The 23740-nt window shown below is 44.0% G+C and overlaps 1 long non-coding RNA gene across 1 annotated transcript; it reads right to left on the bottom strand.

The window, feature by feature from the left end:
• Window positions 1-1691: 1691 nt before the first annotated feature.
• LOC144104590 (uncharacterized) lies at window positions 1692-22471 on the bottom strand. The gene is made up of 4 exons (XR_013308585.1): window positions 22418-22471; window positions 15656-15764; window positions 11842-12006; window positions 1692-1830 (listed from the first exon to the last, which is right to left on the bottom strand). It is a non-coding gene; the product is annotated as an uncharacterized LOC144104590 (long non-coding RNA).
• Window positions 22472-23740: the final 1269 nt, after the last annotated feature.

Genomic DNA, 23740 nt, shown 5'->3' with positions numbered 1-23740 from the left:
GTCGCCTGCGTATTCTATTATGTTCCATGCAAGAAGTGAGACAGTCGTTGAACTCCTTCATTAGTCGAAATGTAGCGCGAGATGCGTTGAGCTCTGCTGACCAGGCATCAGCTGGCAGAAGGAAGAATCCTAACCTCCTTAACTTTTAAGAAAGGCATATCTACATGCCTTTCCTTTCTTCTGTCCCTCTACCGTACTTCCTACCAGGTACAGTGGCCATCGTTTCGCAACCAAGTTAATCTTCACAGCCTCACCTTTGTCTTACCGCTTCCTGTCACACCGCAGCGTGTGTAATCTGGCGCAAGGTCAATATGATAGAGTGTTTGACCAGCAGTGTCAGTGGTCTTACAGAGCAAAATGCAGTGTTCGATATTCTGTTCTTCATTGTACTTCTGTAAAAATATTGAAGAATTTTTTATCCAAAGGCATTTAGAACTTCACTTCATTTTCTATGACCTCGTATGGAGGCGCAAACTAACAACATTGCTGAAAAGGCACTGAAAAGATTTTTCTTTCCTGAAGGACATCAGCGCCGCACGCCGCCTGTAAGAAATTTACTTGTTTAGTGAAGGCATATAAGACCATTACTATAAAGCGGTGATATTGTGTCTTTCGGTTATCGTTAAGAAGAGGAACAGTAGAAGCGATATAGCGTAAATCAGTGTGCGGTTTATTTTCTACAAACAGAGAAATGTCCCCACTTCAAAATTGCTAAGCGATGCCGAAATGATAAGACTACAAAACTAAGCTAAAGTAGTACGATTAAATTTTCCGTTTCGAATCATTAACAGCGAAGAAAGCGTTTACACTTCTCTATTTACCACTTTTTTATGCTCTTGTCATATACGCCATAAACATCAGTAAACCTTATGCAAGTTCTATAAAAACACCAGTTACTTCATGCGTTATTTTCCGCTGCCAACTACAGTGAAAAAAACACTATCCTTAAAACGCTAAAGTTCTATCAATAAGCGAATTCTTAAGGCTTGGAATAAATACATTACTCGCAATACAGTCCACTTAATGCTATGTTAACATCATTCCAGTACAGCATTGTGACTGTTTTCGGTTGATTGAGCTTCTCATTACAGGATGTTGAACTTTGCATTACCAGCTGTTCACAGCTAAAAAGCGTCAATTTTACGCAGTGGTTACTGTTCACGTATAATTTCTTTTCTTTTGTCTCTCTCTGAACTTATATTTCTTTGTTAGTAACTTCAATTTAAAGGTGATCTGTCCTGCCATGTGTCCTGATAGTTTCTATTACGCAGTATTTCTGTTCGTAATTTACAATCGTTTCAGTGTGAGGCTTAGTTGGTAATTTTATTGTTGTTTATCAGTTCTTCACAGTTTTACAAGTTGTGTAGTCGTACTCTTCTCTCAGCGTGAGCAGTTAATTTTTCCTGTTTTATCCTTTTGCTCACATTGTGTACTGAAATTTATCTTCCCTTCTTGCTGTAATCTCCCTAGACTGGCATTACTGTAGTACAAATTAGCAATCCTGATATGTACTTTAGTTTTATATAAGCTTTTAGACATCAGACCTCCCAGCTCCTGAATGGCTCCAAGAACTAAACACAGATTATACAAGCAAATAACTTTAACCCTTACAAGAAGAATTATTAGATCACAATATGCATAGCGATGGCAACTTCCTCTGACATATATAAGTTGGAAATGCTTACCTCGACAAATTCTACATCAGAAGCCGTTTTATGAAAAAATTTACAATACTTGCTGCCATGAAGAACTGCAGGCTTGATATTTTTCTCCGACAATGAAGTCTCATTTCTCAATTCTGAATTTAGCAGGCATTTGCCTTTCTCCGACCTAAAAGAGAGTTTCTTTTAAATTACATTCAAACGCAACTCAGTGCAATCACACAAAGCATTAAAAAATTCAGTTCAGCTTTCTCTTTGTTTTTTCCTTGAAAATTACGTTTTAGAGGCTGAGATTCTTTTTTTCTGAACTGTTTTTTATTTGTTTTCTATCATTTACAGCGTCGCAAGTTCTGGCCATCATATCTCCTTAGGCAAAGGCAGCTAATAAGATAAAACGAGCACTAAATAATTTTGGCCGCTATCGAAAAAACACCGCGTTTAAATCGCAAAGCAACCTATGCCCAAAACTGTAGCTTCCAAGAGCTAGACAACATAGAACAACGAAAGGTAGTTGCAATTACTGGCACATGTTGGACGTAAAGTGATGAGCATCGATACAGATTGCTTTCGCTTATACCAGAGGCTATGGTACACTGTCATTCATATCGAGGCGACGATTGAGGAGCCTGTCACGGTGTACATGTTAACACATTGAATCCGGCAGTGCGAAAATGTATCCAATCAATTCTTCCACTAGTAAATACGTCGTCTACTTCTGAGCATACGTAAACTTACAGAAAACATTAATGGGCTCATTTTTACTCACTAAAAAACAGAATGGGGTTTTCTACCAGTCTCTAATTATTATAGAGATCTGCTGGATGTAAACTAGCAAAATATATCTTTCCTCAAAACTTAAATATAAAGTGCAGTAGAAAGGACGATTAGATCCATTGTTGGGTCATACTCAAGACAACAGCGCAACGGCTCTAGGCCAACGAAGAACACATAGGGACGCGCGGAAAGGACTAACACAGCGCTGACTGAACAAGTGAGAAAAGGGTTCCTAATCTTGAGGCCATTCAAAACTTGTTGCAGGAATCTAATGAAACAACTCTGCCGCGTGCCTCTTGCACTCACAATTGTACGAAACGGAATGTCATGTTTATGTGTCTTAGCACTGAAAAAAACTTGCAGCCCACCACCTTCGCTATTTGTGATCTCTCTAGCAAGCCGTTGTAGATTTAGGGTCTTACAGCATTCAGAAAATTTTCCGTTAATACTTGCGTCACGTTGTTTCACAGCCACACTGTTCTTCCTCACTGCTTACATCGCTTTTTCATTAAGCAAAGCTGTAGGCAGTGCCATCAAGCCACCGACTTTATCTCCTTGCAATAGAATGAGTTCGTTATCGATAAAGAATTTCACTATGCCATCCAAACACCTTTTAGCTTTGTCGTGGCTAGTCGGCTCTACGTACTTCACCAGATAATCTATTCCTTCTAAGAGGCAGCACTCTTCATTTTCCGGAGATACCTTCTTCGCAATACGACGATTAAGGCCTAAAATTCATGAGGGGGTAGACATGGTTTCAGTCCACATTTATGTTTCTTGTCGAGGATGTTCAAAAGGTAAGTGGGGACAGAAGGTCCTCCGATCACAACTAGTCCACCACTGCGATCCTCCGGTTTCTTCGGTTCCGGAATGGCTAGCGGTAAAACGGTTCAGCTGCTTCAGAAGTGAATCTGCAAGGCTAACGGATCTATGGGGGAACCGCAACTTGAAATCGATTCTTGCTACAACGAGCAAACCAAAGAATCTGGTGGACCACAGTGGTTGACTAGTAGCGATCGGAGGAGCTTTTGTCCCTACCTACGTTTCGAACATCCTCCACTGCATTTTGTGTACCCCTTTATAGGCGAGATTGAATCGCACATTACAAAACACTTATCTAGTCCTGCACTATCGTCATCATTATCATCAGCATGACTACGCCTACTGCAAGACTAAAGACATCTCCCATATCTCTGTACTAAATGCTTTTCTGTGATAGCTACGGGTATCTTATCCTAGCAAACTTTTCCCGTCACCCACTTACCTATCTGCCCTCCCCCCCCACCCCCACACTCCTGCTACGCTTGCCACCGGCTTTCTTGCTTTCGCATTATTTGCCCTGTTCAAGCCCATTTCTTCTTGATTTGACTAGGATGTAATTTACTCACGTTTCTTCACAGACCCAATCGGTCCCCTTCCTGTTTCTTAATGTGAAGCATATCGTTTTCCTTTCCATACCTTGCCACGTTGTCCTCAGTTTAAGCTGAATACTTTTTGTTAGCATCCATGTTTCTGTCAATCATGACGGTACTGGTAAATTGTAGTGTTATATACTTCTCTCTTGAAGGATATTATGAAACTGCCATTCATGATCCGAGAGAATCGACGAAATGCTCTTCACCCCATTCTTATTCTTCAAGTTGTTTCATTCTCATGACCAGGATCTCCGGTCACTACCACTAGCTTTCTGTCGAAGTCATAAGGCATTGCAAACGCCATATGACCTCGATCAAGTCGCTCGGCATTCTTCACATTCCGCACTTCCTTCAGGAGGGGCTCCGCCACAGCCATTGGACAGAAGGTAGGGAAGCCTGCATCTAGCCGTCCTTCTACTTGAAACTGCAAACTTGCGATCATCTCACGTGGACATGACCTGGAAAGCGCGTTGCTGTACACCGCTTTCGCTATTCCAGACTTTGAGAACTTTAAATGTGCCATGTATTACGAGAGAAATTTCTTTATTTGAGCGTAGATCCTACTTCTACCTCACGTGGTTCGCGGAGAACCAGAGCTTCAAATCCAAGAAATGCAACGTCTTGTATGAAGGGAGCTATTTTGTCAAATAGAGGTCTTTGAGAACTCATTCAAATAAATCATCGATGGTTGAGGAGCATCTTCAACTGTCTTCTCCCTCGAACTCAAACAAGATAAAAACCTGATGATGGCTTAGCTCAGTCAGGCTAGTATATACGTAGTGAAAGCGCGGCGACATCTGGTTCGGAACAGTTGATATATGAAAGGCGCATTCACTACTTGCCCCTTATTCATAATTCAAACTTGAGCCTTGAGAGGAAGAGGAAGCCGTTCTGGACGGCTGTGTATTTAAAGGTATCTAGCTGGAAACAGCGCATCGGCCATTGGCCGAGGTCTCCCAACACCTGAAGTTTCCACGGACTGGTATCAAAGTTGTCCTCCCTCGACTACCTACCGCTAATATTGTCCTCAACACTGACTTTCTGCATGCTGACCTCAAGGGTCGCCCATACCGTGCTCCCGACTTCTGAGCCGTGCTTGCGCTGATTGTGGACCTCCGTGAGATTCTGTGTATCTTCCAGTAATAGATGAGCCACGTTTGAATGGCTACCTGCGAAAGCAGTTCCTCAAAACAGAAGCTTATTGACAAAGCTGAATCCCACGTCAAATGTCTAAAATGTATCGTGTTTGACCCAGACGTCAAAAATGTAAAGTTTAAGCTTCTTTGGCTCCCTCGATATATGGAGCACCGGAGGATTGTGGAAGCTTTGCAGCCTTTTGGAACTGTACAAACTATCAAGCGTGAGAAGTGGCGATGACCCGAATTTGAGCATATGGAAACAGCGCACGGTGAAATCTCGCTCACGCTTAAGGACTGAGTGTCAGTAAGTACAATTCCTCACACGTTCAACGCTTTCGGCGTACAAGCTTCAGTTGTGATCCCAGGCGGGCCTCCGCTGTCTTCGTTGTAACCGTGTGGGCCATGTACAGCGTCAGAGTCGTGCGCCTTTACGCACCCAGTGTCAACGCCTCGGGCACAGAGTAGACAAATGTGCTATGATTTATGCTGACAGGTTACGCCAAGGCAACTGGCACATGAGAATGAAGTGGTCTCAGAGCACATTACAGATCTGTCGGATGTTGCAGAAGCGTCGGGTGAACTGAGTCATGAGCTCCTAACAGAAAATGAACCAAAGGCTTCTGCACCGAATAACGACAAGGGTCCGCCTGCAAGTATGGACAAACAGGATTTCTCGTCTCCAGACCCAAAGCCACCGGACTCAGGTGCGCCCAGGTCTACTACTTTGAGTCCTGTGCTTGCTGCTCAGGAGCCACCTGTCACCCAAGGATCACAACAGCAGAACATCCCTTCTGTAGAATCAGTGGAGGCGCTACAGCCAGTGAATGTGCGACATGCCTTCTGCGCCGGCGATTCCCCTTCGTCGCCGGAGTGCAGCAGTGTGTCGCCTGAAGTGTCAGCTTCTAGTGTGTTCGGTGTCCCGTCGGGTGTGAACGTCGTTGCGAGCGACGTGGTCCACTCGGCTTCATGGGCCGAAGCCTTGGCTGAATCAGAAGAGGTGATGGACAACAGCGAACCTTTGAAGCGTCCTGCAGATGATGAGGTGTGTCGATGGCGATGAGCAAAAGGCATCTGATGTGGTGGCATCGGGAAGGGTCACCGCAAATCGAAGGGCGATGTCTGCCCTACAGGCCGCCGATTTGCAGGCCGGCCACCACAGTACAGGGGTGGCCTTCAATAACCCAAGCACAAAAAATGGCGGGCCTCACAGCATTTCAAATCGCTGGCCTTAACATTAGGGGTTTCGGTAATAGTCGAAGGCAACATAAGTTACAGCATCTTTTAAACATATGTGGTGTGAGTGTTGCAGCCATCCAAGAAACCAAGTTCTCCTCTTAAGGCGAGAATGAAGCTGCTGTCGAGCCTTTTTCGTCAGAATTCAATGTTACCGTTAGTCACTCGAGAAGCTTATCAGGTGGGTGCATGCCATTCGTGACCAACACACTGTGCATTACTGCCGTATCGTATAGCACAGATTATGACTGGCGACTTATCTGCCGTGACCTTGGAATTTCGGGTGAACAGTGGCGAATTGTTTGTGTTTATGCCCCTGTAAAGCAGCGTGATACAAGGCTATTTCTCCTGTCACTAGTGGACCATTTCTCCACGGAACGTAAAATTTTGTTGTTGGGTGATTTCAATTGTGTTTGTAGGGATGAAGACCGGTCAGTGTTAAGTAAGCGATATGACCCTAGTGCTGCTTCACTTATTCGTTTGGCATGCCAATACAACATGGTGGATGTTGGGCAAGATTAGGGACGCAACTTTTATTTCACTGATTTTCACTGCTCCTTAGTGCTCGGCTTGACAGGATTTGCGTTTCAGCAAACATGCTATCCAGCGTTTGTGGTTTCTAGGTGCGGCCAATATTCTTCACTGAACACTGCATGGTGTCTTTTCAGATAAGGAGGTACAGTCGGCGCTTACTCCATGCTAGATTGGAGCTGTGGAAGCTGTATAGCTGCCTGCCCTCAGGTAAAATCTTCAAATGTGCTGCATCTACTCGTTTAAAGGAACCGTGGTCACGCGGTGATCACTCATTTTTTGCAAAAATGGTACTTATTTAAACAAGAATAAAAAAAAACATTGCTATTGGAGCCTCAGCAAGAATCGCATTTTTGAAGAGACATCACATTTCAGACCTCGGCCGTGCCTTGGTTGAGCTACATGACTCAGAGAAAATTAGGCCAGGTGTCTTTGTAGATTTCACTGCCGTCAAAGCAGAGCTTCAGCAGCTTGAAACCGAAAGATACAAAGAGGCCTAGGTAAAATCTAGGACCCGTAGGTTTCTGGTTGAGCAACCATGTCGTCGAGCCCTGAGTGATGAAAGGCAGACTGCTGTAGCTAAAGAAATATTGGAAAAAGTATGGTTGTTGTACATACAACGATGATCATGATATCACTGAAGCTTTCTTTGACTATTATCAGAAGCTGTTTGGTGGTTTTGCGGGCACAAATGTGACATCAGATTACAGTCACTTACTCGAAGCCTTGCCCCGACTTGGCGATGAGCTGTGTGCTGTCGTGGAGGGCCATTTCACTTTGGACAAAGTTAAATCTGCCATTTCTGACCTGACGGCTCAGAAACCTCCTGGGCCAGATGTCATTAATAGCTAGTTCTATCAAACGTTTTGCACTTCCTTAGCGCCTGTCTTGATGGAAGTTTTCCAGGCTTCTTACGATGTTGGTTTTTTGCCCACCAGTTGCTATTCTGGGCATGCTGTATGAATTCCAAAAAGCACAGATTCAAATCGGTTGAAAACAGTTAAGGTATATCGTCCCATTTCCATCTGTAATGTAGATTGCAAACTTTGTGCAAAGGTTCTTTGCAATCGTCTGCAGCTAGTTGTCGCTCACTGAATAGACGCGCATCAGGTCTGCGGTATCAGAGGCCGCACCATCAAATCCCATATTCATATTGCACGTTCAGTAGTGGAGGCAGTATGAGATGATATCAGACAGGTAGCTCTAATTCAAATTGACCTTGCCAAGGCCTTTGATAACGTTCGTCATTATTTCTTGTTTGCGGTCTTAGAGCATAGAAATATAGAAGAAATTTTGTTTAGGGGCATAAGACCGTGCTATAGGAGTCATATACAAGGACAATTGTTAAACAACAGCTAACCAAAGCCATTCTATTTAAATGATCTGTTCGCCTAGGCTATCCATTATCGTTTTTGTTTGCCCTATATATTGAACTCCTTTGGCTCAATATTATTATCTGCACATCTTTCCGTGGTTTCTGCCTAGTGCAGTGTGAAATTAAGATTTTATTTCAGCTTATGCAGATGAAGTCGCCCTCTTTTGTTCTGACAAAAAGGGTGTGCTTGAGGCATTGCAATTGACTGAACAGTTTTGCGAGGTATCAGCTGCGGCTCTTAATCTAGATACACCCAAGGGGTTTGGCTTGGGTCATTGGGGTACAACGCCAAGTCATAATGGTGGCATGAGCTGGGACTGCGGGACCCTTCACTAGCTAGGGGTTCCTCTTCCCCAAATTCGCAACATTGGCGCCTACTGGGATTCACAAATAGTATCCATGAAGCCACAAACCCAGGCTTGGATGGGTAGGGAACTGTCAGTGTTTGCTCGGGCTCAAGTCTGCAACATTTTTTTTTTCCAAAACCTGCCTATGCGTTGTAGGTTCTCCACTGGGCGAGGAAGAAAGTGGAAGTGATGCACAGAATATTTCGTACATTCGTATGGCGTTCCCAATGTTAACACATGGGTCGCGATAACCTATTTCTTCCTCTAGAGTATGGTGGAATCGTCCTTGTTCTCTTATTCGTGCATCAACTTGTTTTGCGTTTTTTTGTTCCTTTTGAAAGTTTCAAATTACCCTTTTTTTAGTAGCTATGCTTATTAGGCGTCTCAGTGCTCATTTGCCTTTTCTATTCGAACCGACGGGATTCACTCGTGAGGGGCCTTTATGGAGATTCCTTAAGGAAGTTGCTGACCCCTTCAATTTCCTCATTGTGCACGTTTCTTTAGACTACCTGTACAGCCTCTCCAGAAGGCCGATGACTCAGGCACTTACGGAGTATTTATTTTCTGTACCGTTGTATTGGCAGCCTTTTCTGGAGTTCCTTGACACCAGTGTTTTAAAACGTGTTAGGCGAATGTGCGTGTCTTTTGCCGCAAAAACATTATTCCTTAAACTGCTCACATCCACGCTGCCTGTGAAGGCATGGTTTCATGCTAAGGAGATGCTTGCGCCATAAACGTTGAAGTGCCGCCTGCGCAATGCACCAGAGACAATTGCCCATCGTTTTATTGAGTGCATTGATGCTATGTTCTTCTGAAACCTATTACAAATAACAATTAAGAAGGACATTGAGGTGACACCCTACAGTATCCGTTTTTGCCTGTGAAAAAAAAACTGTGTTGTGCAATATGATCTATTTACTTTGCTGGGACATTTTAGTCTCTGGCAGAGCCGCTAATAGATCGCCACGCCGAATCACCACGGCCGTCGAAATCTTTGTTTCGTGAACAATGCGCTTTGGTGCGGGGAGTATGCGCTGCCCTGCAAGAGAAGCCAAGCTGGCTCGCCTATCTGGTAGCTTGTGTGCGCCTCCCAGACTTTTGATGTTTTCGAAGGAGGAGTCACGCAGGAGTAAGGTGGCCTGGTGTTTTGTGGAGTAAGCGTGATTAGACTTTTCTTTTCGGCACTATTTCATGCAATAAAGAGAAAAAAACGTCGTGGCGGAGTGGTAGTCAGTGAAGAAAAAAAAGTAGCGGAGTGGTAGCGTTTGTGACTCAAATGCCAAAGGCCCTTTTTCGATTCTCAGCTTCGACACTGTTTTATTTTTGTTCAGTGAGTATGCGGGGGTTTCATTCGCTCCCGCCACCGATCACGTGGTTCGTCACGCGGTTGGTCACGTGGCGAGTCACGTGGATGGTCACGTGGGGCGGTGCGACCCCAGTGGGACTGTGAGCATGGCGAAACTGCGAGTTCTTGGCCAATGTAGCTTTCGACACAGAATTATTAACATAGCGAAAAGCTCTGGAAGCACCGTGTGCCTGAATGTCTTTTTGTGGTTTTCTGTCGTCCCGTGTCAACAGAATATCACTCTAGATAAGTGCCAAACAAGATCCGATGCATATGCCTTCTTTCTGCACATAGCGCTCATTGCTGAATTCCACTATAAAGCAGCGAAGGTAGCCGCTGAGTGTGGCCAAAAAACTGCCCACGGTAACCGCACTCGTACTCTGGAAGCGCACGACCCCCTTTTTTTAATTCTCAAGAAGTACAAGAAACCAAAAAATGCGAGAGGAAGCCTGTACCAATAATCCAGAACTTATTGCAGGGAAAAGAATTGAAAATAAAAGAACAGGGGTCAACGCCCAAGAGGAAATTTAAAAAAAGTCATTTAGAAGAAAAAAGGCACAAATGACGGCCGGCAGAGGCGAGCTTTAAGGCAGGGGGGCCTCAAAAGGATTTATAATTAAGGAAAAGTAAAAGAAACAAGGCTGTGTCCAGCGTGCCCAATATTTTCAAACGTTCTCACAGGTGGCATGGAGAATGGCATGTGCGGGTGTCTGTACGAATGAAGTAAAACGAAAAGAAACGAGAAAAAAAGGAGATACTTCGCTCCCGAAAGCAGAAGGGGCATATAAAAAAAGCCCGAAAAACGAAAGTCAACCAAGATTGATTGAGAAAAACTTGAGACAGAAGAAAAGATAAAAAAGCCGGGAAATTATAAAGATAACTAAGTAGGTAAAAGGAACAAAAATGCCTAGAAGAAATTCAGAAAAAGAAAAAGAACACGAAATAAAACAATCAAAATAAATCAATAAATAAAAAAGTAAACAAAATAGCACAGAAAAAAATAAAACCTGCGGCTGCACGCTTGTCCAGCAAACAACGAAGCTCCCATGCTCAAAACCCTAAGTGTAATCGCTGACAGTTTCCGATACCACAGCATGCGGCAGAAGTACATGTACTTGATGTCAAACGAAACGGCACTCGCATGCTTCGGCCGCTGTTACAGCTCACTGAAGTATTCATATACTTCTTCAGGCCGCGTCGCCATAATGGGTCTGTAAGGTTCGGATTGGTTTATGGGGGATTTAACGTCCCAAAGCGACTCAGGCTATGAGGGACGCCGTAGTGAAGGGCTCCGGAAATTTCGACCGCCTGGGGTTCTTTTGCGTGCACTGACATCGCACAGCACACGGGCCCCTAGAATTTCACGTCCATCGAAATTCGACCGCCGCGGCCGGGATCGAACCCGCGTCTTTCGGGCCGGCAGCCGAGCGCCATAACCACTCAGCCACCGCGGCGGCTAAGGTTCGGATTGACCATGTTCATGTTTTTATTATACTGATATGGCAAATCTTAGGTTTCTGGGTAAATGAGCAAGCGCCTGAAAACGCTTCACCCCTTTTATTCTGCTTCTGCGTTTCAAGCTTTATCAGTGCCACGAATCCGTGTATCATTCGACACTTTGCATAGAATTATGCGAGAAAATCTCATGCCTCAGGGCAATAGGCTGTCTTAGATCGATGTTAACAATATTCTGAACCTTTTGGTCGATGTCCCTTCGACACAAGAATTTTTGGAATCCCAACCTTTTCTCAAAGATGTTCTTTAACAACGACTCATTTTCTTTAAGTCTTAATGTTGTTTCCACTGAAGTTAATATTTTTACAGACCTTGCCTGCTAGACAATTCAACAAAACTGGAGTTGCAGCACACATACAAAAATTTCACTTGAAATTTTGAAAATCTAGACAACTTTTTTCGGGTCACCTTTTCGTGAACCGAAATATTCTCTTGTCGAAGTCTCTAATATGTTGAATTCAATAAACATTCATATGACTTTATTTATAGAAGCAAAATAAACTCACTTCAAGAAGGCAATGACTTGATCTTGGGTGCATCGTGACAAAGGCAACATAGTTTTGTTCGCCCAGCTCGACAGTGCATGATTGGCGTCGTTCGAACAATTCAAGGCACCGGGGCTATGGGAAAGGTGTGGTGGTGCTTCCGTCCCATCATGCACTGCTCCCAATCTATGAAATAAAAAGTAAGATACAACTGGCTTGCGATCTTGGCTTTTTTATTGCCACAAAATATTTGTGTAAAGTTTGTATTTCGCACTGATAAGCACAGAGTGCACATTCCCTAAGCTTCTACCCTTCATAAAATTGAGAAGTTTGGTAGGGTTTCCTCGGATGACGACTGCTAATTAATGGGCTGCCCATATAATATCAAGGGCTGAGGTCGAGGCCATCAACCTGCCGAACGGTCCGTTGTTTTTGCCACATTCAATGTTAACATTGTTTTTACCGTGATATTCATTCGCGTAATCCGCGTTACCTACCTACACAGCTTCATTGGAATGTAAGGTATTCAGATATTTAATTATTGTGCGTGAACAACAGAATGCTTCGTTTTGCATAATTCCACTGCCACTACATATCAAACACAGTGAGCACTCCAAAGAATGGAACACACGGTAACATGGAAACTGAAAGCAGCCACTTGGCATCATGCTCCGCGAATTCTGATCATATAAGCTCAGGGAGGACGGCGGTGGGGGGGGGGGGGGGGTGCACACCTAGTGCACAATCTAGTTTATATAGTCATATATTGCATACAGGCAGCGAACATGGCTGTTTTTTCTTACAAGGCGAGGTGAAAGCACTGCTGCAAAAAAACTATGAGTGCCTAGGGCACGTGAACAGGAGCAAAACTTTAGCTGCTGTATAACTATTCCTGAACCTGGTTACAGAGTGAAACCTGTGGTGTATCGGGAATCTAGACGTGGCTTGGCATCTGTAACGATCAGTATGTTCCGCACACTGAATAGGCAGTGCGCCCACCGTGCCACCCTGGCAGGTGGCAGTTAACTTAATGGTTCATCGCGAGAAGTTGGTCACCCAATGAAAGCTGCGGCCTATTGTTGCAGTGCCGCGTGTCTGCCACAACCTTGTCATTGCTAATGCGTGCACCACAAGGGCGATTGAGGCGTCCACAGACCCATGGAGCCAGATATGCCCCCTTCCTTTCTTCAATATCATCGAAAGCTAGAACGCTGTCAAATTCAACGCCAATGAACGCAATGAACGCCTACGGCCTGTAGCTTGAAAATTGGAATTCGATTTTTGGGCAAGGAAAAGGCGCTGTATCTGTCTCACATATTGGCGGACACCTGAACCGCGTCGTAAGGGAAGGCATCAAGGACGGACTGAGAGAAGAAAGGAAGAAAGTGGTGCCGTTGTAGAGGGCTCCGGAATAATTTTGCCCACCTGGGGATCATTAAAGTGCTCTGACATCGCAGAGCACACGGACGCCTTCTGGGTTTCGCGTACATCGAAACGCGACCGCAGCGGTCGGGTTCGAACATGGGTACTCTTGATCAGTAGCCGAGCGCCCTAAGCACTCAGCCACCGCGGCGGTCAGTAACGCGTTTCTGGCACAACGTTGTGAATGCCAGCTCATGGAACGCAGATGTATCAGTACCGCCACGTAGCTTAAAGCGCGACTGAGATGTCCATTGTCCCAGGGGGCCAGTTATACGCCTTTCCTTTCCTTTCGAAGCTCCCGCGCTTTAAGGGTTTCGGCAGAGCTGCGGCTCGGCGATGTCAGGGGTTATGAAACACACGCCGAACAAAATACGGAAGGGACAAGCAGAGGCTTCGCTTAAAAAACCCAATGTAAGAAGACGCTCTTGCTTCTCTCCAACGGCCAGTGCCGATTGTGTTCAGCGATGTGACACAGGATTCAGTGCAGCCTTCGCATGAGCTACCGAAGACCTAACTCTAAGTCCGCTGAATTCGCTCCTGAAAGTGTCCGGATATGCAACGCGTAAATTAAGTATCGCATGAAAGTAGTCACTTTCGATTCGAATAATAATTCTTCAATCAGGACTATCAACACGGGTCCCTTAAAGGTCCTTCTGTTTAAACTCAGTTTTCTCATATTATCAAAGGATTCGATCCGTCAATCTCCGGCGTGAGAAGGTTGATTCTGTGTATTTTAATTGCATCAAGGATATTGGCCTGGTGGTTCATTGCATCTCTGCCGAAACTCAGTCGCCCTAAGGCATTTCGAAATCATATTGCAGCTCGTTGGCTAGCTAACTGCAAAACAGCATGAGCCTTGTCACCTGCTGCGCACGAAAATCTCGTCGTTTATGCGCCAGATCTGGGGATCGCAAGGCACCTCACTAGACGGAGTATTTCTTCGTTTTTTTTAGAATGCAATCGCAAATGGACAAGCGCGAACTATCATAAACGTGATGGCCCCCCGAAAGTGGTTACCTGTTTTAGGTACTATTGCAGTGCTGATCTGGGCGCCCTGAGACTAAATGACAGGACGGCAGACGCGTCAGCTCGTTTAACTCTATTCACTGACACAGTGACTTCATGCATGTGCCATTGAAGGGTAAGATTATTGTACCAGAACGGGGAGTATGCCGTACCTGTGTGTGCGACAACCTTCTGTGAAATCTGATCCCTGTTGTGGATATGAGTATTTTATACTCTCTGATGACATCCAAGTCTGATGCACTTGATCGTTACTTCGCGACTTTCAGCCAAAGAGTGCACAATAATTTAGGTAAGGACACTTTTTCATGCTTTCTAATTTATTATTTTTCACTTTCAAAGCTAGAGCATTAGGAAGGCCAGGATGGCGAAAACTCTCCGGCGTGTACGTCTGTGTGTAGCTTCCCCTTACCAATCATGGCAGGTGTAAAATGGGAGGTGGCGCTTAGGGGCAGTTTACGCTCTTAACCTACCGCCAGTCCACCTGCCATCAACTATACCACCGGCTGTAACGAAACTATAGCTATAACGACGCATCGGAAATATTGAAACACCGGCTCCTATGAAACAGCGGCGACAAAACTTGATAAGGAGACTTCATTGACAAATGATAGTTACTGAGTTCTTGTAATGAGCGACTTAATATAGTTACAAGTAGCTGTCGTGGTCGCAGTAGCACAGTTTATTTTCTGCGCTGCAGAATGATAGCGCAAGAAAGGGAAGATAGAATATGTAAAGCCGAAAGTTTGGCGGGTTCGTGAACATTCATGATGTAAAAACAAATTGCGCGCAAGAACACGACAAACGGACAGGGCTACGAAGGTAAATGCTAAAGCGCCTTTACGCTTATTTTTCTTTACCAAGCGATGAGTGACACGTGTTACATGCGGACCTTTTCAAACTTTGACTCTGCTTTCGACGGAACCTGTATTATTTTTCCGTTTTTCTTGTTTTTCATGGCGCCATGAATGAACTGTGTACATTCAGCAATAAACGCAAGTTTCGACTTAGCGCTTGCCTCAGCCATCTTATCGGTCCGTCGTGTTTCTTCACGCTGTTTTTTTTTCACAACATGAAACTAGCATATAATGCTCTCGCATTTCTATCGGATCAATCCGGCTGCTCGTTGCTGAATCCTTTTAGGGCAACGCAGTAATTCCATTCTATACTCCTCATCATGTGCGTCATTTCTCTAGGCGTTTTGGTGCTGACAAAAGCCTCAAAATAAATAAATGAATTTAATAAATAAATTAGTATTGTCAACTCGTCGAGAGGACAGGCAAACCTTCACCAGTCTTTTATTCGCCTGCCGAGATAGAGAAATTTATCAGTAAAAACTAGTCGCCTCTCGTGCCACTATTTTCCTATGGGCATTCAGTTTCGCACTCACAAGTGGAGAAGTTCATGTGCAGCTGTCGTTGCAGCTGCAGCGATGTCCAAGTCATCGTATATCAATGCACCACGTGATTTACTACAGGCTCCACCAACCGCTGCGGTGCCTGCATGAGAATGGTAACATATATTCTTGCGGGCAGTAATGCTTTCTTAAGCTTTATATTTCAGGAACAGTTGTTTACTAAATCTAACCCAGAATAAACTTCGGCAGAGCGAGGAAACGAAGCCTGAAAGATAATTTCGAGACATATCCGCACAAGCAAGCAGGGTGAGCTCATAAACAAGCAATGCGTAAATGTTTGCTGGATGGCTACATCCACGCACACATATCAGCAAGGAGCCCTTACAAGCGCACTGAAGGGTTTGTTTTTATTTGTTCATTATACTGCGTGTGATGTTTCAAGACTTACAGCGACAAAGCGTTGCAAAATTTTAAAAAAAAATCGATCATCCGTGCCGGATTGGTCTGACGCTTACCTTTCGTTCCTTGAGATGAGCAACTACCTGTCTGGATTTTCCGATCTTGCAACTGCCAATAAAGCCTGAATTTATTAGAAAGACGGTCTTTTATTAGCCTCGTTCATTACTCCATTTATTGGCCTCACATTATGTATCCTTTCTGAGCGGTCGCGCTCTGCTTACGCTGCCAAACGAACAAAGTAAGCACTGTTAATTACCACAATGTCCCCCTGGCGCAGCTGATGTCACAAACTGAGTGTTCAAAACGGATCGCACTAAAGAAGGGCAAATGACCCCTTTTGGTCACAAACCCGAAAATAGCAAGTTCAGGACATGCACCTGTCGTCCACACATTGTTGAAATGCATGAATCCGGTCAGCCATGGGGCCAGTGAGCTTTTGACTGCATGCCCGATGCTTTTCACAACATTTGCTTTAAACGCAGCCTATTGAATTAGCAGGTAATCTCACACAAGAGAGAAAAGAAATTAGACCTACACCGGAAATTACCCTTGCGGATATGCTGAAAACAAAAATCTGAGGCCTAGGCTTCCAGCACTTTTCTGAGGGCGCAAGTGATAGCTAAAGCAGCGCCGCAGTCTGCACTCCGCCCGTTTTATGAAGCACGTTTTGTGGAACGTCGCCTTCGGAATTCCTGACATTTGTGGCTACAACGTTTTACAATCTAACTTATACGGCGAAGTTCTTAACCAAGAAGAAAGCCGGCCTCCAGCTGCCCTTCTAGCAAGCAGTACATGAGGAGAGTGCATGTTTCTGGCCAGCACAACTAGCTCCGGAATCCGGATAACTTTTAGGACTTTTTTATTTCTCTCAGAGGCTTAGGTTTGACTTGAAAGGCTGTCCTTTTGGTTTTGTGTCTACGGTGGGTTCCTCTCAACGCGAGAATCTACGCATCCCTTATGTAGTCTATCTTAGAAAAAATTTAGTAAAATAACCTTTAGGTCTTTAGGTAAGGTGCCTAAATAAATATATAAACTAAAATAAAATACTGCCTTAATGATTACCGAAAACTGCTCGACTCGCCAGTCTCCTAAAGAGCCTTCCAGCTTGTGCACGGTGATTTTGGCAATGAATGGTTGTTTTCATTCAAAGAGAAATAAAGGCTTTCGTCGTATCTGACGTGAGAGCGGAAATGTGAAAATAGAGGCCAATTTGCAGAATGAGAGAACTGCGGAGTGATGGGGATCAAATTTTTCTGTTTAATGTTGGAGTTAGGTTTTTTAGGTCTCATACTATGATTGAATTTTCACTGAGCTAGTTAAGCCCGTTTTGGTTCATAACAGAGTAATGGTATTGGTCTGTAGGAAGATTAAGATTACTGGAAGGCATTGTTGCTCTAATGACATAGGAAAATATGTGATCGTGTGAAATGTCCAGATCTTCAGTCATGAAGAAAATGGGAAGCCCAGCTAATTTCATCGAACTCACAATACGCTAAAAGCAACAACGAACAAGTAAATGCCGCATATACTGCTAGAAATTCAGTTCATTTGAGTTTTCAACCCGACTGTTCTTAGGGCAGGGACGTCGCCTAGTTAACGAGTGCCGTAAATAGCGTTTCAACGAAGGAATGGTCTACAGTGCATCACATTCTAAATCTAAATGTCAAAGCGCCTGATCCACAAAAACACGAAACCATTGCTATTCACCTAAGGTAAATAGTACCTAAAGTAAAGTAAATTAATATATGATGAACTCCGAAAAAAACGCTGCGCGTTTAATAGCAATTAATATTTCAATTTGGTGTGCTAACCAGCAAGGATACATCGAAAATGGCAACGTTTAACTGGAGAATATCGCTTCACCTTCTGTTCTGCGACATTTTATGCTAAAATAAAATTACAGAGACCCCTGCTTTGATACCGCAGCGCTCAATTCAGGAGGCTTCGGTAAGATCTTTTCTTCCATATTTCCATGGCGCGTGCTGGACGGTTTTGTGTTTATTTTTGTCCTTGTCAAATACATTATAAATTATAATATGGCCAACTGATAGCACTCTTTTACCAGGAGGTAACGGCAAGAATGAACCGCTAGGGAATACAATAAATATAAACTAATACGAGGATTCAGGAAGAGTGCAGTGACTGCAATGGGGACAGTTGGAAACGCGAAGCTCACTTGCACTGATATGTGCCAGGGACTAGAAATTAAGAAGGCAGTGGTTGACAGATTAGGTCAAACTTCATGGAATGAAACGAAATGAAGCTCTACAGGCTGACACATGTTGGCGGGTTGCGCAACACAGGCGCACACAAAAGAGAACATGCCGCAATGGGTGCGAACTTATAGCTCGGGTTTACTGAAGGCGCATACCGTTTTACGTACATTGACCACACCCACGTGGAAGCCTCCAGGAAAGAAATAAGATTCAAAAAAGAAATAAATCACATTAGCATGGTTTCGAAAATACATTATTGACTGTTGTAAAGCCCGATAGACGTGTCGCTGGTCCGGTCTGCACCCTCCTTTCTGATATAATAGGGTTCGGGCCATTCGCAGTTTCGCCTTATTACGGATTGTACTCAGACATGAATGGCTTAAACTTTGAGACAAACATACAGCGATCTTAGTAACCATAACTGATTTTATGAGCCAGCGATGGCGTAGAGGTTGTGCGCCCGCTTCGCGTGTAAGAGGACCGCGGCTCGAATCCCGGTGCCGGGCAATTCTCCTCCGGGTTTCAAGAAAATAAAAAACTCCGCGTGTAGATGCAAATGCATAAGCAGGCCTGGGCTGCGGCCTGATCTCGGCAACCCAGAACCGACAACGCAATCTCTCAGCAGACCATGATTTAGCGACCCTGGTGTACTGCTTGGCCGCAGCATTCCATTTAGCCCCTGGTCCTCAGTCCCCTACGGATGCAGAGCAACTGACCAAGGCGGCGGTCAAACTTGTGACGCAGCAGAGGGTGCTAAGAATTTCTGGCTCCGGACAGGCCGCCATTGGAGTCTGAGCCTGGCAATGTTTAACCCCAGATCACTTATCTAGGGAGGCTAGAATTGTAGTGCTGTTCGTGGAACTACCGGGCAATAGATGGGACCGCATAGGACTTAGCGAAGTTAGGACAGGTGAGGCGCATACACTACTAAAGGATGGGCACATACTATTATCACGGATTGGTGGATAGACGAGAACTAGGTGTGGAATTCCTCATTAATCAGAATATAGCTGGCAACGTAGAGCAGCTCTATAGTATTAACGAGAGGGCAGCAGCTATAGTAATTAGGCTGAATAGGAGGTACAAGCTGAAATTAGTGCATGTCTACGCGCCTACAGCCAGCCATGATGACCAGACCGATTAAATCTTCTGTGAAGACGTAGAATCAGCAATAAATAAAGCATAATAGCAGTATGCTATACTGATGGGCGACATCAAAGCGAAGGTGCGCAAGAAGCAGGCTGGCGTCCAGGCGGTAGGAGACTATGGGATAGGCTCCAGGTATAGCGGGCAGAGCTATTAGTAGAGTTCTCAGAATTAAATAATTTACGAATCATAAATACATTCTTTCATAAACGTGAGATGAGGAAGTGCACCTGGAATAGCCCCAATGGTGACACTAAAAACGAAATCGTCTTCATACTATGCGCTCAACATGGCATCGTTCAGGAAGTAGACATCCTCAGAAAGGTGAGTTGTAGCGACCACAGAACGGTAATTTCTCTAATTAGCTTAGACTTGAAGAGGGAACGGAAGAAGCTAATGAAGAGGAAGTCCATTAACGAGTTAGCGGTAGGAGGGAAAATAAAGGAATTCAGGATATCGCTAGAGAACAGGCATTCAGCTTTAAATGAGAAAATGATCATAATGTTCATAAAGTGGACAATAATCGGACAGCCATCATTACAGAGTGCGCCGTAGAAGTAGGCGGTAGGGCGGTTCGACAGGACGCCGGCAAGCTATCTCAGGAGACTAAAGATCTGATTGAGAAATGTCACAGCTTGAGGGTGTCTCCCTCTACAGACAAATTCTAACTACCTCAAATATCGATGTTGATAAATAACCGCAAGTTAGCCGATATAAGGAAGTTCAATATGGAGAGAATAGAACATACTCTAAAGAACGGAGGCAGCCTAAGAGCGGTGAAGAGGAAACTAGGCATAGGTAAAAACCAGGTGTATGCGTTGAGACAAGGAGGGCAATGTCATTAGCAATATGAATAAAGCAATTAAAGTAGCCGAAGAGTTCTACCTAAATCTGTAAAAGAGCCAATGTAATCAGAGCGTTAAAGATAGAGACACTAGCACACAGCAATCCGTTATCCGGCCCATAACGAAACATGAAGTAAAAAAAGCCTTAGGAGCAATGCAAAGGGGAAAAGCAGCAGGTGAACATGAGGTAACAGCAGACCTGTTGAAGAACGTAGACAAGATTCTGCTAGAAAAACTAGCTGCCCTGTAGACGCAATGCCTTATGACCTCGACGGTACCAGAAACTTGGAAGAACACAAACATTATCTTAACTCAAACGAAAGGAGACGCCAAGGACTTCAAAAATTACAGACCGATCAGCTTACTGTCCGTTGCCTACAAGGTACTTACTAAGGTAATCGCTAATATAGTGAGGACAACCTGAGACGGTAATCAACCAAATGATCAGGCAACCTCTCGTAAAGGATATCCCCCAATGGATCATACTCACACTATAAATCAGATAATAGAGAAATGCGCAGAATATAACCAACCCCTATATACAGCCTTCAATGATTATGAGAAATCATTTGACTCAGTGGAGAGCACAGCAGTCATACAGGCATTGCGGAATCAGGGTCTAGAAGAGCCTTATGTCTAAATACTGGAAGGTATATATAAGAACTGCAAACCTGCCATAGTCCTCCATCAAGTCAGCAATAAAATTCCAATAAGGAAAGGCGTCCGGCAAGAGGACACGATCTCGCCATTGCTATTCACCGTCGGCTTACAGGAGGTATTTCGAAGCCTGAATTGGGAACAGTTGGGGTAAGAGTTAATGGAGAATACCTAAATATTCTGCGATTCGCTGGTGACATTCCCTTGCCCAGTCACTCAGGATATTAACTGCATTTCTTCAACAATGAGTTAGACAGACAGATCAGTACGGTTGGTCTAAAAATTAACATGCAGAAAACCAAAGTAATGTTCAACAGTCTAGCAAGGGCACAGCAGTTCACAATTGACAATGTGGTGCTGGAAGTGGTAAAGGAATTTGCCTACTTAGGCCAGGTAGTGACAGTTGAACCGGATCATGAGAGGGAAATAACTAGAACGATAAGAATGGGGGTGGAGCGCTTATGGCAGGTTCTGTCAGATCATGAACGGCAGTTTACCAATATCCCTCAGAGAAAAGTGTAGAACAGCTGCACCTTACCGGTACTCACCTATGAGGCAGAAACGTGGAGGCTAAAAAAAAAAGGGTTCAGCTTAAGTTAAGGACATAACAGCGAGCCATGGAAAGGAAAATGATAGATGTGACGTAAGAGACCGGAAGCGGGCAGAGTGTGTGAGAGAACAAATGCGTGTTAATGCCATCCTAATTGAAATCAAGAGGAAGAAATGGGCTTGGGCAGGGCATGTGCTGTGAAGGCAAGATAACCGCTGTCCTTAAGGGTAACGGAGTGGATTCCACGAGAAAACAAGCGTAGCAGGGGGCGGCAGAAGGTTAGGTGGGCGGATGAGATTAGGAAGTTTGCATGCATAAGGTGGGCGCAGCTGGCAAAGGACAGGGTTAATTGGAGCAACATGGTAGAGGCCTTTGCCCTGCAGTGGATGTAGTCGGGCTGACGATGGTGATGATGATGATGATGATGAGCTCGAACAAATTTGACTAATCAGAAAATTAAAAACAAAGCTTAACTGCGACGTTGGAAGCAGTCAATTTGGCGTTATAATCTTGCTCATTAAAACCAAGAATAAAACTTTTATTAGCTAATTTAACCCAAGTTAAGATCATACAGATGTCTTGGAGTTTTTGAAATTAAGAGCTCTAACTGTTTAAAGAGATCACCATACCAGAAATGACGTTACTGGGCTAACATCGGAGCCAGAGCAGAGGTCCATAGCAAAGAATTCCCAAGCGAAAAATCTGTAGCTCAATAGCACTCTGCATGCTCGTTCCATCAGATGCAATAGAGAGATAACTTGCAAGGTGACACAAATGATGTTATACCTGCACGCATGGCAATTGGTGTTTTGTCAAACCCATATTTATCGATGCCCAGCATGTCTTATTCGACTGCTACATCTTTATTGGAAGGCATAGAAAAACTAGATAATCTTGCTTAATTAAAAAAACCATGACTTACCCCTCAGTATTGGGAAACCAACTCCAAATACATGTTGTGCGATTTCCTGTCTGCATACACCACCAAGAACAGAAATGTTGTAGAGAGGTAGCAATAAATCAACAGACAAGCGATTGACAACATGGATATGGACAACGCACACAATAAGCAATGGCAATCAATAACTATTCTATTCCTTATTCTGGCAGAAGCAAAGGCAACAAATGTATCGCGGCTTTTGCGAGAATGCGCGACCTCAAAACGGAGATAGAAGGCAGATAAACCATTGCCACTGCTACAAATCAACTAAGCACGATGACTTAGTAACTCCTGTACAGAGTAGCATGGGTTGCCTTTGTTATGTTAAATTAATAATAATAATTGGTTTTTGGTGGAAAGGAAATGGCGCCGTATCTAAATTCATTCTGCATTTCAAAACACAGTATTAAAACGGCTAAAGCATCAGTTTCTTGAGTACGTGTGCAGCAGTGGTACATTTCTCTCCATTTGGGTAAATGTCCGCTAAAGGTGTGTTTACTCAGGTGACCTTAAGAAGCTGCGTCTATGATTTAGTGAATAAGGTCGACTAGCGGTAGCACGATTTCGGCATGTGCAGTCCTTATTGCATTTTACCACGAACCAAAACTGCACAAAAAAGGGCTTATAAACTTCTGGCTTTTGAATCTTTAACCTTTTCAACGCTGCAAACTGAAGCATTGTTTAAAAGGCAAAAATTCCTGCTGGCAAAACGCGTATGCATTCTGAAATGGCCGTGAAAAATGTGCCCCACTTGCGGAGACAATCCGTGTTTTTTTTTTGCAATTTTCATTCATGGAACATTGCCGTTTCCCATAAACAGAATCATAATGTCATCAAAAATAACTTCTCGGGCTTGTGCGGTGCAAATTTATGCTTGATATCTGAAGCATTTTCTTCGTCCATTGTAGAGATCAAGTTATGTGGAAAAGAATTAAGCTTGAGCAATGGTTTCTTTCACCGTGCGAGCTGTTTACCACTCAGTACTTCAGATTCCATAGTTTTCGCACTATAAACATGAATTGTCATATATATGGGGGTAAAAACGGATTAAGCCGTTCTCTAACGCTTTTCATTTTAGAGGCATGGTATTCTTCCGAAGCTCTGAGGTAGGCTTCCTTCGCTGAAAATAGGTAGAGCACACTACTGGTAACGGAAACACATTTCCGCTCAAAACATGCGAAGTTCTCCTAGTGGCAAAGATTTTTATTGACGTTTCATTCTCCTTCTTTGCTAACCTTAGGAAATGTGGTGCCTCGTTCGAAAGTATACTCCCATTTTGGGAACTGCTTTAGGTTGGTACGCTTT

This window comes from Amblyomma americanum, chromosome 9 (genome assembly GCF_052857255.1).
Source record: "Amblyomma americanum isolate KBUSLIRL-KWMA chromosome 9, ASM5285725v1, whole genome shotgun sequence".
Taxonomy (NCBI): domain Eukaryota; kingdom Metazoa; phylum Arthropoda; class Arachnida; order Ixodida; family Ixodidae; genus Amblyomma; species Amblyomma americanum.
This window is presented reverse-complemented; position numbering and strand designations above follow the sequence as displayed.